General features: G+C 42.3%; 1 protein-coding gene across 1 annotated transcript in view; it reads left to right on the top strand.

Moving 5' to 3' along the window:
* me1 (malic enzyme 1, NADP(+)-dependent, cytosolic) overlaps positions 1 to 12500 on the top strand; it is a 48687-nt gene that overhangs the window by 295 nt on the left and 35892 nt on the right. The gene's annotated exons all lie outside the window — the stretch shown is intronic.

Consider the following 12500-nt stretch of genomic DNA (forward strand, 5'->3'; position numbering starts at 1 on the left):
CTGCCGGTTAAGGAGATCACTTCAGACCGGCGCTATAATTAGATTTAAAGGGCCAGTACACCGAATTCCCTTTTCACATTCAGGTAATATTCATAACACAGCGGGATTACCGTAATTACCCGACAAAACACTGTGTGTGTGTGTGTGTGTGTGTGTGTGTGTGTGTGTGAGAGAGAGAATTTGAGGAGGTTTCTGATGTAAATAAAACCGGAAGTTGTGTGTGTTGCTGCCATGTTGTGTGCTGATGGAGATGTGGTGTGTTATTGTGTATTTCTGTGAATGAGGAATGAAGAACACACTCAGCGGTTTGTACTCCTCACCCTGTTCATGTGCACCAGGCTGCAGCTGTCTCCTTTAAAGTAAAAGTTCCAGAAAGAGTTCTGGTTCCGGTTCCTGAGGTATTTCCACAGACAGGAAGAAGTGAGATTCGAAGCTGAAGTGATTTTATTTATCTGTAGCTGATTGGTTTTGCATCATTGAGGTTTGGGTTCAATCTTTTACTGTAAGAGTGGAGGAGACACACAATAATAATTATTTAAAAAGCTCTAAATCTCTAATAAATACAAAAACACTGTGGTACACACACACACACACACACACACACACACTCTCTCTCTCTCTCTCTCTCTCTCTCTCACACACACACACTCTCTCTCTCTCTCTCTCTCTCTCTCTCTCTCTCTCTCTCACACACACACTCTCTCTCTCTCTCTCTCTCTCTCTCTCTCACAACACACACACACACACACACACACACACACACACACACTCTCTCTCTCTCTCTCTCACACACACTCTCTCTCTCTCTCTCTCTCTCTCTCTCTCTCTCTCTCTCTCTCTCTCTCTCTCTCACACACACACACACACACACACACACACTCTCTCTCTCTCTCTCTCACACACACTCTCTCTCTCTCTCTCTCTCTCTCTCTCTCACACACACACACACTCTCTCTCTCTCTCTCTCTCTCTCACACACACACACACACACACACTCTCTCTCTCTCTCTCTCTCTCTCACACACACACACACACACACACACACACACTCTAAGTAAAAAAAATCATGGAACCATGAACATCTTCAGGATGGAGGTGGATGTGGAGTTTATCCCAGGAATACTGGGAGTGAGGTGGGAATACACTCTGGATGAGACACCAGTTCATCACTCTCTCTCTCTCTCTCTCACACACACACACACACACACACACACACACTCTTTCTGGCGTCTTTATTTTTAGGAGTGTAGGTATATCTCTACATCTCGAGCGCCTGTCAGGGCCACAGCGTGACTCAGTGCAGTGTATAAAAATGACCTTGCTGTGGTTTCTAACTCAGTAAAACTCTTTAGAGGATCAGCTCGTTGCTTTAGTCTTCATTTTCCCAGCTTTAAAGCAGCATAACTACAGGAAGAAGCCGCGTTGGTTTATAAGGTCTAACTTTAAAAAACGATGGCGTGTGGCTCATCCTGTGGAGCCGAAGTGTCTGAGGGGTGGAGTTTCATGTCCACTTCCTGTTTCCTGTAGGCCTCTGCCTATAATTTGCAGTGTTAATTGCTTTAATACAGCGTGTGGAGCAGGATGGAAGCTGTATACATGGCCCTTAGCCACACTTACACACTGTAACATGGCGCTAGTCAAATACTTCAGACCATCTTTACTTTAACAGCTTTTAGCCACGCTAACCACAGGAAGTGGAGCGCTTCTTAAAAATGTCGGATTCTTCACATTGCCAAGATTTTTATTCCACTCCGTCTCTTATTGCAGCTCTCGGACCCAGTCTGATGTCACTCCACACCAGCATCAGACTCAGCTAATGGGCGTGGCCTAAAGTCAGCGCTCACACACTAGAAGTGATTCAGAAAAAAGTTTCTGAAAAAGCATTACATTCACACTGACGAGTCTCACATGTCGCTTGTCATTTGTCGCTTATGGGCGTGGCCTGTCCTGCGTTTTTTTTTTTTTAAATTCTGATGAGAAACGGTAGTAGCCAAATATATCTTATAAAGCTAATTCATTAAACACAAATTAAATAACGCACTAATCACGCACAGTTGTGTGATTTATGTGTTACACGCTCGGCTTCGCTCTCAGGTTAGATTAGAAAAGCGAGCTAACTGTTCTAGCTATACACGTAACCTCACCAGAGGCATCAACGATCTCTGCTGCTTCCTTCCAAGTTTTATTTTTCTTCCTAACGTCTCTGTACACATTTCATGAAAATGAGAGGTCGTATATAAAAGGAGAAGATGAACCCACGATTATATAATATATAATTTTCTAATTGCAGGTAGGAACTACAGTTGTGAGCGGGGAACTGAGGAAACGTCGGACCCCACGCTCCATCGGATCGGCCAGAGGAGTCATTCGAGACACTCGTTTGAATTTGTCGCTTTAGTGTTGTGGCTAATTTGCGTAGAACTGAGTAAATCCTAGTTTAAATGTTGCGTACGTGAGTGCAGTGTGTGAGTGCAGGAGGATGATATAAAACTCCTGCATAATAATTAACTCTCAGTAAATTTATTAGTCTTTGGATACAGAAGAAAGCGATACGCTTCGTCTTTGACCCACATACGAACCCGAGTTCTTGCATCGCGTTCGTTACAGACATCGAGCCGAGTGTGTGAAGGTTGATGTTATAAAGTCATTTGAATGATCAAAGACACTTTAACACAGCAGGAGGGTGTGAACCTGATAACACACTGTTTCACCTTTCGCTCTCTCCTCATCAGATAACGCATGACTGATCAGATACGAGCTTAAAGGCTATCAGACTGATCATGTGACCACCGTCTGTTTCATGAGCTGATGTTCCACTGATGGTTTCACTGTATCAGCTGGCACAGAGCCAGATCCTCCTGACAGCATCAAGACGTGCCTATCATTACACTTAATGACTCGGCCTCAGCTGCAGGTGTGTGTGTGTGTGTGTGTGTGTGTGTGTGTGTGTGTGTGTGTGTGTGGTAGGCAGTGATTTGGAGAATGAGTTCGCATTTTTTATCCAGGTGTGCTGCAGCAGGAAGTGATGAATGATTCCTTTATCCACTGTATGAATGCATAGGGTCCAGGGATATACAGTGCGCACGTGTGTGTGAGTGCGCGCGTGTGAGTGCGCGCGTGTGAGTGCGCGCGTGTGTGTGAGTGCGTGTGTGTGAGTGCGTGTGTGTGAGTGCGTGTGTGTGAGTGCGTGTGTGTGAGTGCGTGTGTGTGTTAAATTCATCTTACTGTATTCATTCTGATAATGGAATGCATACAAAGCTGTGCTGATATACTGGTACGATGATAGAGTTTGAGATGTGGCATTCAGAGCTCCTGAGTTCTGCACTCTGATTGGTCAGAAGCTGTTGATTAGTTTTCTATAACAGCAGCTCTGACAGTAGCGCAGGTTTATATTAATGCACTCGCTCTACTATGTTATCGTTTCTATAGTAACAGCTCGTTCACAGGGACGTGTACAGCGACGCTCCACTGATAATAAACAGATTAAAATGTGTGTAATAGTTGACGTGAAGTTTTCTGTAAGATGTTTATTATTTAACGTTTATGGAAGGAGTCTCCAGTGTCAGCGCTTTGTAACAGTCAGAGGTAAAGCTGTAACTTTAAGTTTTCCGACGTCTTCAGGACAGAGGAGTTTATGCTTTAGGTTTAGTTACGCTAAAGTATGACTATCGTTCTTTAAGTAAAACACTGTAGTCGAAGGTAAATTGCTGTGGTGTAAGAGGAATAAAACACTCAGGGACGTGCTGTTAGAGGAAAATAATCAGCTTTGTGGTGGTAACAGTAACTCCGCTTCATCACACCACCCTGGCGTTGATTATTTTCCTGTAGCAGCAGCACACGCGGTGTTTTATTGGACAGCTCTCACACTCTGTAGGATTTTCTGACAGTGGCCTCGTCTCCATGTGTTTGTATTTAAGCGCTCGCGTCTCTTCAGCTGTTTGGTCTCGTCTGCATGCGAGTCGTCTGCTCTGTGGTGGAGAAGCACCTCTGATTAGTGTTGGTTAAATATTTAGGATAAATCTCGTGTGTGAGTGGAAAAGCCGCACGGCGCTCCAGAGGAAAATAAACGCTGAGTCTCGGCTTAATTTGTGTCGATTACCGTCTGAACGAGCTGAAGAGCGAATTCAGCGACTTTAAACCCAGCATTCCTCAGACGTATGAAGTTAATCCCGGGTGATGACTGCTCATGCCTCGAACACACACACACACACACACACACACACACACACACACACACACACACACACACACACACACACACAGTGATTCACTATTGTGTTTTTATTACCCACAGAGGTGTCTAATGCTTTCTTTGTGTCTGGTGTAATGCTTTAAGCCGTTCACACTGAAGCCAAGGCCTTTTCTGATTTGTGATTTTACTCCATTTTTAGCTATGAAAGTGTTACACATCTGCAGATACGCTAATTAAATAACAAAATTACACAACAATATATATACTTTATGAAAATACGCAGACGGTTTGTGTTAGTTGTTCCAGCACAGTGCATGATGTGTTTAGTTCTTTCTCTGTTTATTGTGTTTATAATCTATTAACCAAATGTTCAGATTTGAGCAGAAAAGCCTTTTCCCTTCTTCTAGTTTTACGATGTGGCTTTGTGTCCCTCCGTCTTCCTCATTCTCCCTCCGTCTCTGAGCCTAATGAGCTAAATGTCGCCTTCTTGCCTTGTTTTTACACACACACACACACACACACACACTTGCATTTTAACACTCAGATTAATTAAAATAAAGTGCTTGGATCTGCATCTCTGGTGAGGAACTCGGTCATTAACACCGCTGCAGATTTTTCACACCTCCCCTTAGTCCAGTCTTCTCTTCTTCTCGTCTTCTCTTCTGTCACCTCGAGTAAAGTTTGAATGAGGAATCGAATGGACAGCAGCCCAGACTTCAGGAGCAGGATGTAGGAGTTTGCGAGTGCAGACCACATCCTCCGCTAAATGACTAAAAGAGTGATTTTGTGAATAAATGTGAGAACTTTGAGAACCAGAGCTGAAGTTCTGCTTTGAATAAAATGTCCAGAAGCTCGAGACTTGAGTAGGAGTGGAAGAGTAAGGAGGAGATGAGGGGGTGATGGTGCAGAAACTTCATCACTAGTGGAGAAAGAGAGAGAGATGGGAATTTTTAGGAAGTTCACTAGAAGAAGGCAGAGCTTCAGGTGAAGTTCTTCTCCCATTTTGATGTAGTTTTGTTTTTAAAAAGCAGATGAAGCTGTTTAGAAGTATGTTAAACTTCTACACTGTTTACAAGAGCAGTGATAATACTTAACCTTTTAGCAATTTAACCCTTTCATTACTTGTCTGTATGACTGAAGATGAATGAATGAACACTTACTCGAGCTCTTCTTCTGCTAGCTCATTAACATGGCAGATACTTAGCATCTCATTATGACTCATTTTGTGTGTGTGTGTCTGTGTGTCTGTGTGTGTGTGTCTGTGTGTGTGTGTGTGTCTGTGTGTTTGTTTATTTGAGCCCGTTTTGCACCAGCTGATTTCGAGATCACACTGATTGATGACGTGAGCAGAACGTAGTCGTGTTGTTTAATCGCAGGTCTATCATTAGAGGATCTTCATCATATAATCCGACACGGAGACGCGCGCTATCACACACACTGTTACAGAATTCACAACACACTTGTGCAGGATCTCGTACAGCGTGACGAGGAATCATCTTTAAACACTGAAAACGTACAGAATAAAACAAGATTTAGGTCCAAATCAGATAAATGTGAACAAAACACATCATTTAAATCCGGTTTATTTTTTGGAGCTCATGACTGGACCTCACTGATTTCTTGACGATTATTGCAAACACACACACGTTAACATTCAGCAGTGCTTTTGCACGTAACGTGCTGAAACCCTCAGTGTGAAAGCGTCAGGAGGAGGAAATGAAACAGGAACCGAGTGAAGGGGTTCCACAGGATGAATAGAGAACTCTCTGTCGGTTCTTTTACACGCTGTGTTTACATGCAGAGATTTTCATCCATCTGTATTAATGAATTAAAATCAGTTTGTGTGCACTGTAATCTGAGAACACTGTAGTCCTCACACACTTACATGCATGTTTCATGGAATTTGAATCAAACTTATTCACTAAAGTTTAGTCGTGATGTTTATTCGTAATGTTTATGTTTTAAGTCTTAAAGGATTAACATCTTGGTAACGCAAGTTAACTTCAAATCTTTTAAAAAATTAATACAAAGATAACGCAGAATTTACACCAGACTGACTGTGGAAGTAATTGGGGTTTAAAAGCTCACACAGTGAATATTTTTCTGATTAACAGATTATTCAGTTTGTTATTTTCATCAGATTTTAATTTTAATTTAGTTTCACAGGAGCAAAGTGCTGCTCTCGTTTCACTGCACATTTCGAGAGATTATACTGTGTTACTGTACTGTTGTGAAATATGTAGAAACAGTAATCATCACATGTGTAATGTAGAGAATGAACACCATACAAAATACTGTGATTATAACGTGCGCTTATTTCACGTTTTGTACATTAGACACGAGGCCTGTGTTCGCGTGTGAGATTAGAGTCAGTATAAAGTAAGTAAATCACGTTTGGTTAATATTTGGGCTCTTGAGTTAAATTCTGTCCCACTGAGGCGGTAAAATGAAGGCAAACGTCTTCTAACAGTCCTAATATATAAAATATATAATATATAATGTATAAAATGACTGAATGATGAACAGCGTAATGATGGTGTCTGTGTGTGTGTCTGTGTGTGTGTGTGTGTGTGTGAGTGTTTAGAGAAGTGTTAGTGCTCTAAGAGTCTGAGAGTAATTACACTTGACCGTTGCCCTTCCTCACACTCTCTGTCCCTGCGGTTCAGGCAGGATGTAGAAATGCGTGTGTGTGTGTGTGTGTGTGTGTGTGTGTGTGTGTGTGTGTGTGTGTGTAGGTTGTAAAGAAGAGAGAGTGCGGGAGAAAGAGGTCTCTGTGGAGAAGAGGAGAGGAAGAAGGGAGCCTCCTGCTCTCCACAGACCTCCTCTGTGCTCCTGTATTATCTCACTTAACGAACTGCCTGCGCAAATTAAAGCCCCGCCGCAGCCGAGAAAACAAAAACAACGGCGCACAAACGTCTCTCAGCAGCCGGGCTCAGATCCCGTTTCACTCCTTTTCACGCATAAATAACGTGGGTTTTTTTCACAGTGAGGTTCCTAACAGACGCTCTTTCAGCCGAGAACCGCGCTCCGTCGCATCTGACGAGTCCGAGCCGCTGAACACACCGCGCTGTTGTAGAGCCGCTGCTGAGAAAAAACACACCTTCATTCACTCCCTCCACTTTTACACTTTTACTCATTTAGAACTGAGACACAAAAACAATCCACACACAGAGCTGAGACACAAACGCAAGTTATACAGTGAAATAATCAGCCATGGAGTTACTGCAAAGTTGATTATTTTCCTGTAACAGCATGTTCCTGAGTCTTCTACTCCTCTCGTACCACAGCAGTCCACCGACATGTGATAAATTATAGCACCATGTGATAAATTATAGCACCATGTGATAAATTATAGCACAGTACACTGAGATATTTTATACTGTTTTTTTTTTTAAAATAATTACAAACTGACTGAAGCAGCTGATTTGAAATGTAAATTTTGTACTTAATTTTTCCAATGTTTACATTTTTTTTTTCTTTCAGTTTTAAATATTTGGGGTTTTTATTTAACATTTTTTATTTATAATGTAAAATATACATAAATAAGACTAAAAATATAACAGGGTGTTTCCTCTCATATCTACATACTTGTGGTCGTGTGTGTGTGTGTGTGTGTGTGTGTGTGTGTGTGTGTGTGTGTGTGTGTGTGTGTGTGTGTGTGCGTGTGCGCGCGTGTGTGTGTGTGTGGTTTCTCTATAGTGATAGTGCTACTGATTCCAGATCAGTAATCTTGCAGGTAGAACTGACTGTTCTATGTCGTGTGTGTGTGTGTGTGTGTGTGTGTGTGTGAGTTCCAGTCTCTCCGTGACTGCATGTGATTGGTTGGCGCTCTTTGATGATGTCATCTTGATGCTCCAACAAAACAGTAACTGATGGAACCATTCACAATTAATTCGAGAAAGTTTTTTGGAGAATCGTTTGCAGTGAAACATTTTCTCGCTGCAGGATTCATCAGAATCGCTCGAGACACTCGTTTGGATTTGTCGCTTCTTTATCACGTCAAACCTAATTTGCATAAGATGAAGAAAATCTTGAAATTTCAAATGTCATTTACTGAAATCTCGACTCTGTGTCGCACACCCTCGTAGGAAATAAACCATCATCGGTGTTTTCGTTGCTCGTTAGAGTGATCGCAGCAGAACGACGATCTGGCGATTACAATCACAGATTTTATGTCCTGTCATTCAGAAATATCCCGCCTCCTAACACATCAGCTGACCAATCAGAATCAAGTCATCACAGAACCGGGTGATAATTGGTGTTAAACGTTATATACTGCGATGTGCTGAAGAAATCTGCCATGCTGGGTCACATGATTATCGTACCATGAATATAATAATTCCTTGCAGCTGATTATGTGACATAGTTCCACTCTTTTGTTCAGAATCAGGAGTGTGGGATCGTGATTAACGTTAAATCTGCTCTGAGTAGGATCGTGTTTGACATGAAATCTGCTCGTGTTTGACTCTGAGATAAGCGATCCTTGGAGGAGTTGACTCGGAGAAGTTGATCCTGTGGCGAGTGTGTGTATTATCGCTGCTCACTCAGCCAGGAAAGGTATTTACTTCACTTTTTTCTGTAAAGATGATCTGCTTTTACACAGCTGGCCTCAATGTGGGTGGGCTTTGAGCCTTAGAGAAAGGAATTCTGGGTAGAGGCTTGAGCAGGCAGTAATGTTCTAATCCCAGTACACAGAAGCCACAGAACACTGGAAGCTCAGTTATAAAGAATGAAGTGCATTATGTTTCTGGATTCATATGCAGATATGCAGAACAGCGAATGCTAATCACTCCATCAGGGCATTATGATGATTACAGTGCATTAAATATACAGTATTCTGTGTCTGATGATGTTGGGTGGAGTTTTGTGATTACAACAGCAGACTTACACTGAGCTTTTAGAGTAGCTGTGTGTTATTTTGTTATCAGACCCAGAACAGATCCCTGAGGAACGCCTCGGAGTTTAGTGATTATCACATTGCTGATAACGCTGTGTCACGCGGTGCTGTGTTACACCGCCTGTTTCTCGTTAACCCTTTAACAATGCGAGTCTCGTGTGCGAGTGTGAGTGAGTCTGAATTGCTCATGTAGTTTATAATGTTTGTTTATAATCGAATAATTTTTAATTTCATCTGAAATCCAGAGTGGGTTCAAAATGGCTCCCAAAAACTCATTTGAATGTGATGCTGTTTTTAGGGCAAAGTTGTAAGAAAGTTGTAATTTCTTTTTGTATGTGATGGAAAATGATCAGTTATGTAAAATTTTCCCGTTTCTGGACTGAGCTTTGTGATGCTTATTGCAGGTGTGTGTGGAACTTTAGAGTAGCTGTGCATATTATGTGTTTTTTTTTGTTTGTTTTTGTTATCGGGCCCAGAACAGAGCCCTGAGGAACGCCTCTGATGATAACGAGAGCGCTAAAGGTCTGCGTCGGTTCTTTTGCTTCGGGCCACGTATCGGATTCGCTCCATTACCCCTCATCCATGTGAGTCACATTAAAAGCATGTTGTTTAGCCACAGGGCTGGCCGTGTTTCCTCGCTGTTTACAGACTTGGACTTTTGCCCGGTAATGCTCGGCCTCCCGAGGGACCCAACAAGCCAGGCTTTTAAGAAGCTGCTTTAGAAGATGGACATGAAAACCTTTCACTCTTTACACTTCCTTCAGTTTCGTGTCCAGAGTCAACACAAGCTCCATTTCCAAGGCCAACGAGTGTGTTCGTACGGTTACACTTCAGCCGGACTGACCCGGACTATTTACACTCTCTGGAGTTGTGAAGGAATCTGAGATGTTTGCTCTGGAGCACTTTCAGGGCACCTGCTCACCTGAATCAGTGTGATGTTCTGGAGGGCATGTTTGCGTGTGACACTGCTCCTAAAGTTCACGCTCGTTTGGGTCACGGAGTCGTGTTTGTTTGCTTTTCCTGTTGGGGAGAGCAGAGACTCGCTCTGACCCTCACTAAAGGCCAGTGTGTTCATTCCTCCATCAAACAGCTGCTTCTGACAGACACATGCGTTAGAGTTAACCCTTTCACTCCTACAGCTTCACACTGCACGTTGAAGGAGTAGTTCGGAATTCTGTTAGGAATAAAACACTCAGAGTTAGGAAAATAATCAACGACTGGGTGGTGTGATGAAGCAGCGTTACTGTTATCACCTCACAGCACTTCCCCAAGTGTTTCATTCCTCTTTTACCATGTCAGTTTACCAATTACACCTCATACTTTTTATCTGTTTATAGTTACATTTAATGTTGTTCCTGTTCTCAGTTCCATTAGAGAATAACGTGTGCGTAAAGTTTCACGTATCTTACATGCTAAATTTGGTTCTAACACAAAGTAAGCGTACAGTTTCTTGTTTATCTTCATGAAAACTGCATGTTTTATTCGTCACAGCTGTAGCTGGGACCAGGATAGAAGATTAAAAATCATCAGGTTTGAAGAGGTGTGTTTCCTAACAACCAAAATATTATGACTGATTGTCATTAAAAGTGGTTTTGTACAGCAGTTGTGTTTGGCAGATGAGAAGCCTGATGTATTTCCTGATCGCATGTTAACATTTGGAGAGTTTTCTGAAAGCAGCTTTTGTTCCCACTTTGAAAAAACGCTTCCTGAAAGCTGCTGCACTTCCTGAATGAATTTTACGCTCGCTTCTAAGAGCGCTTTCACACCAGTGAGTCGGTGTGGCGAGTCTGATTCAGAGTGAAACTGATTCTTCTGGTTTGGTATCACACTGCACAGAATTAAACAAACCAATAAGCACAAAATGTTCTGAGGTGTGTGTAGAGCTGAAAACATCCTCGTAAATCTCTTCCACTGAGCTACTGCAATCAATTACTCACGCAACTTCAACTCAACGTTCTCACGTTCTTTCATCACTCTGCTTGTTAAACACTCTCTCTCAGCTTTCTGCCACAAAACTACATTTTTAATGGAACTGTGATGGAAAATTGGGAATGTTCTTTCAACTTTTTCCATCATGGAGGCCAAATTTAAAGTCCACCTGCAGATCTGCAGTAGCAGGAACCCAGTGAGCTCTCGCTACGTGCTGAAAGCTAACCTGCTGTGAGGAAAAGAGCTGATCCGGAGTGAGATCTGTCCTGATCTGCTGTACAGTGGGATTTAATAACACTTTGTCGTAGCTGTCTTTTTTTTCGCAGTAGAACATTTCAGATGTATTTAGGGAAGAAATCTACAACAGAGGGTTTTCTCCTCTGACAGGCTTCCAAGTAGAATCACTTTAGAAATGAAGAACCTTTAACCATTTAAAGAACCTTAAAGGAACCTGGTTTTAAGAGTGTAAAGGTGAGTGCTGAAGCTTTCCTTTAATCATCACCCATTATTAAAATATCACCACGGCAACGCTTACATTACTGCATGACGCCAAACACTGAGCACATACCTGTCATCCTCATCCTCATCATCATCATCCGCATCATCATCATCATCATCCTCATCATCACCATCATCCTCATCATCATCATCCGCATCACCATCATCATCCTCTTCATCATCACCCTCATCCTCATCATCATCATCCGCATCATCATCCTCATCATCACCATCATCCTCATCATCATCATCCGCATCACCATCATCACTGTCGTCGTCATCACCCTCATCCTCATCATCCTCTTCATCATCACCCTCATCCTCATCATCATCATCCGCATCATCATCATCATCCTCATCATCACCATCATCATCATCCGCATCACCATCATCACTGTCGTCGTCATCACCCTCATCCTCATCATCCTCTTCATCATCACCCTCATCCTCATCATCATCATCCTCATCATCATCATCATCCGCATCATCATCATCATCCTCATCATCACCATCATCCTCATCATCATCCTCATCATCACCATCATCACTGTCGTCGTCATCACCCTCATCCTCATCATCCTCTTCATCATCACCCTCATCATCATCATTCTCTTCATCATCAGGAAGGAAAGAAGACAAATGCAGATAAAATGCAGATAATTAGTGTATCTAATATAAATACAGCAAAAGAACGAACAAACAACAAAAATAAATAAAAATCTGAACTCAGCATGACATTAAATCTGTTTCTGAAATAAGGCACAGATCAATGTTTATATATTTTTATTGTCAGATCAGTTCCTGTATTAATCTGATTTCCTCTCCAGCCCTCGCTGTGTGATGTCGACCCGAGGAGGACGGGTTCCTCTTCCTGACTGTCGGTTCCTTTCATGGTTCCTTGTTAACGTTCTGAAAGTTCCTCCTCATCACTGTTCCCTTCAGCTCTGGATTTCTGTTCTGCTGAAACTGAACCTGAGAGTTTAT

This window comes from Pangasianodon hypophthalmus, chromosome 21, assembly GCF_027358585.1.
Source record: "Pangasianodon hypophthalmus isolate fPanHyp1 chromosome 21, fPanHyp1.pri, whole genome shotgun sequence".
In the NCBI taxonomy this organism is placed as follows: domain Eukaryota; kingdom Metazoa; phylum Chordata; class Actinopteri; order Siluriformes; family Pangasiidae; genus Pangasianodon; species Pangasianodon hypophthalmus.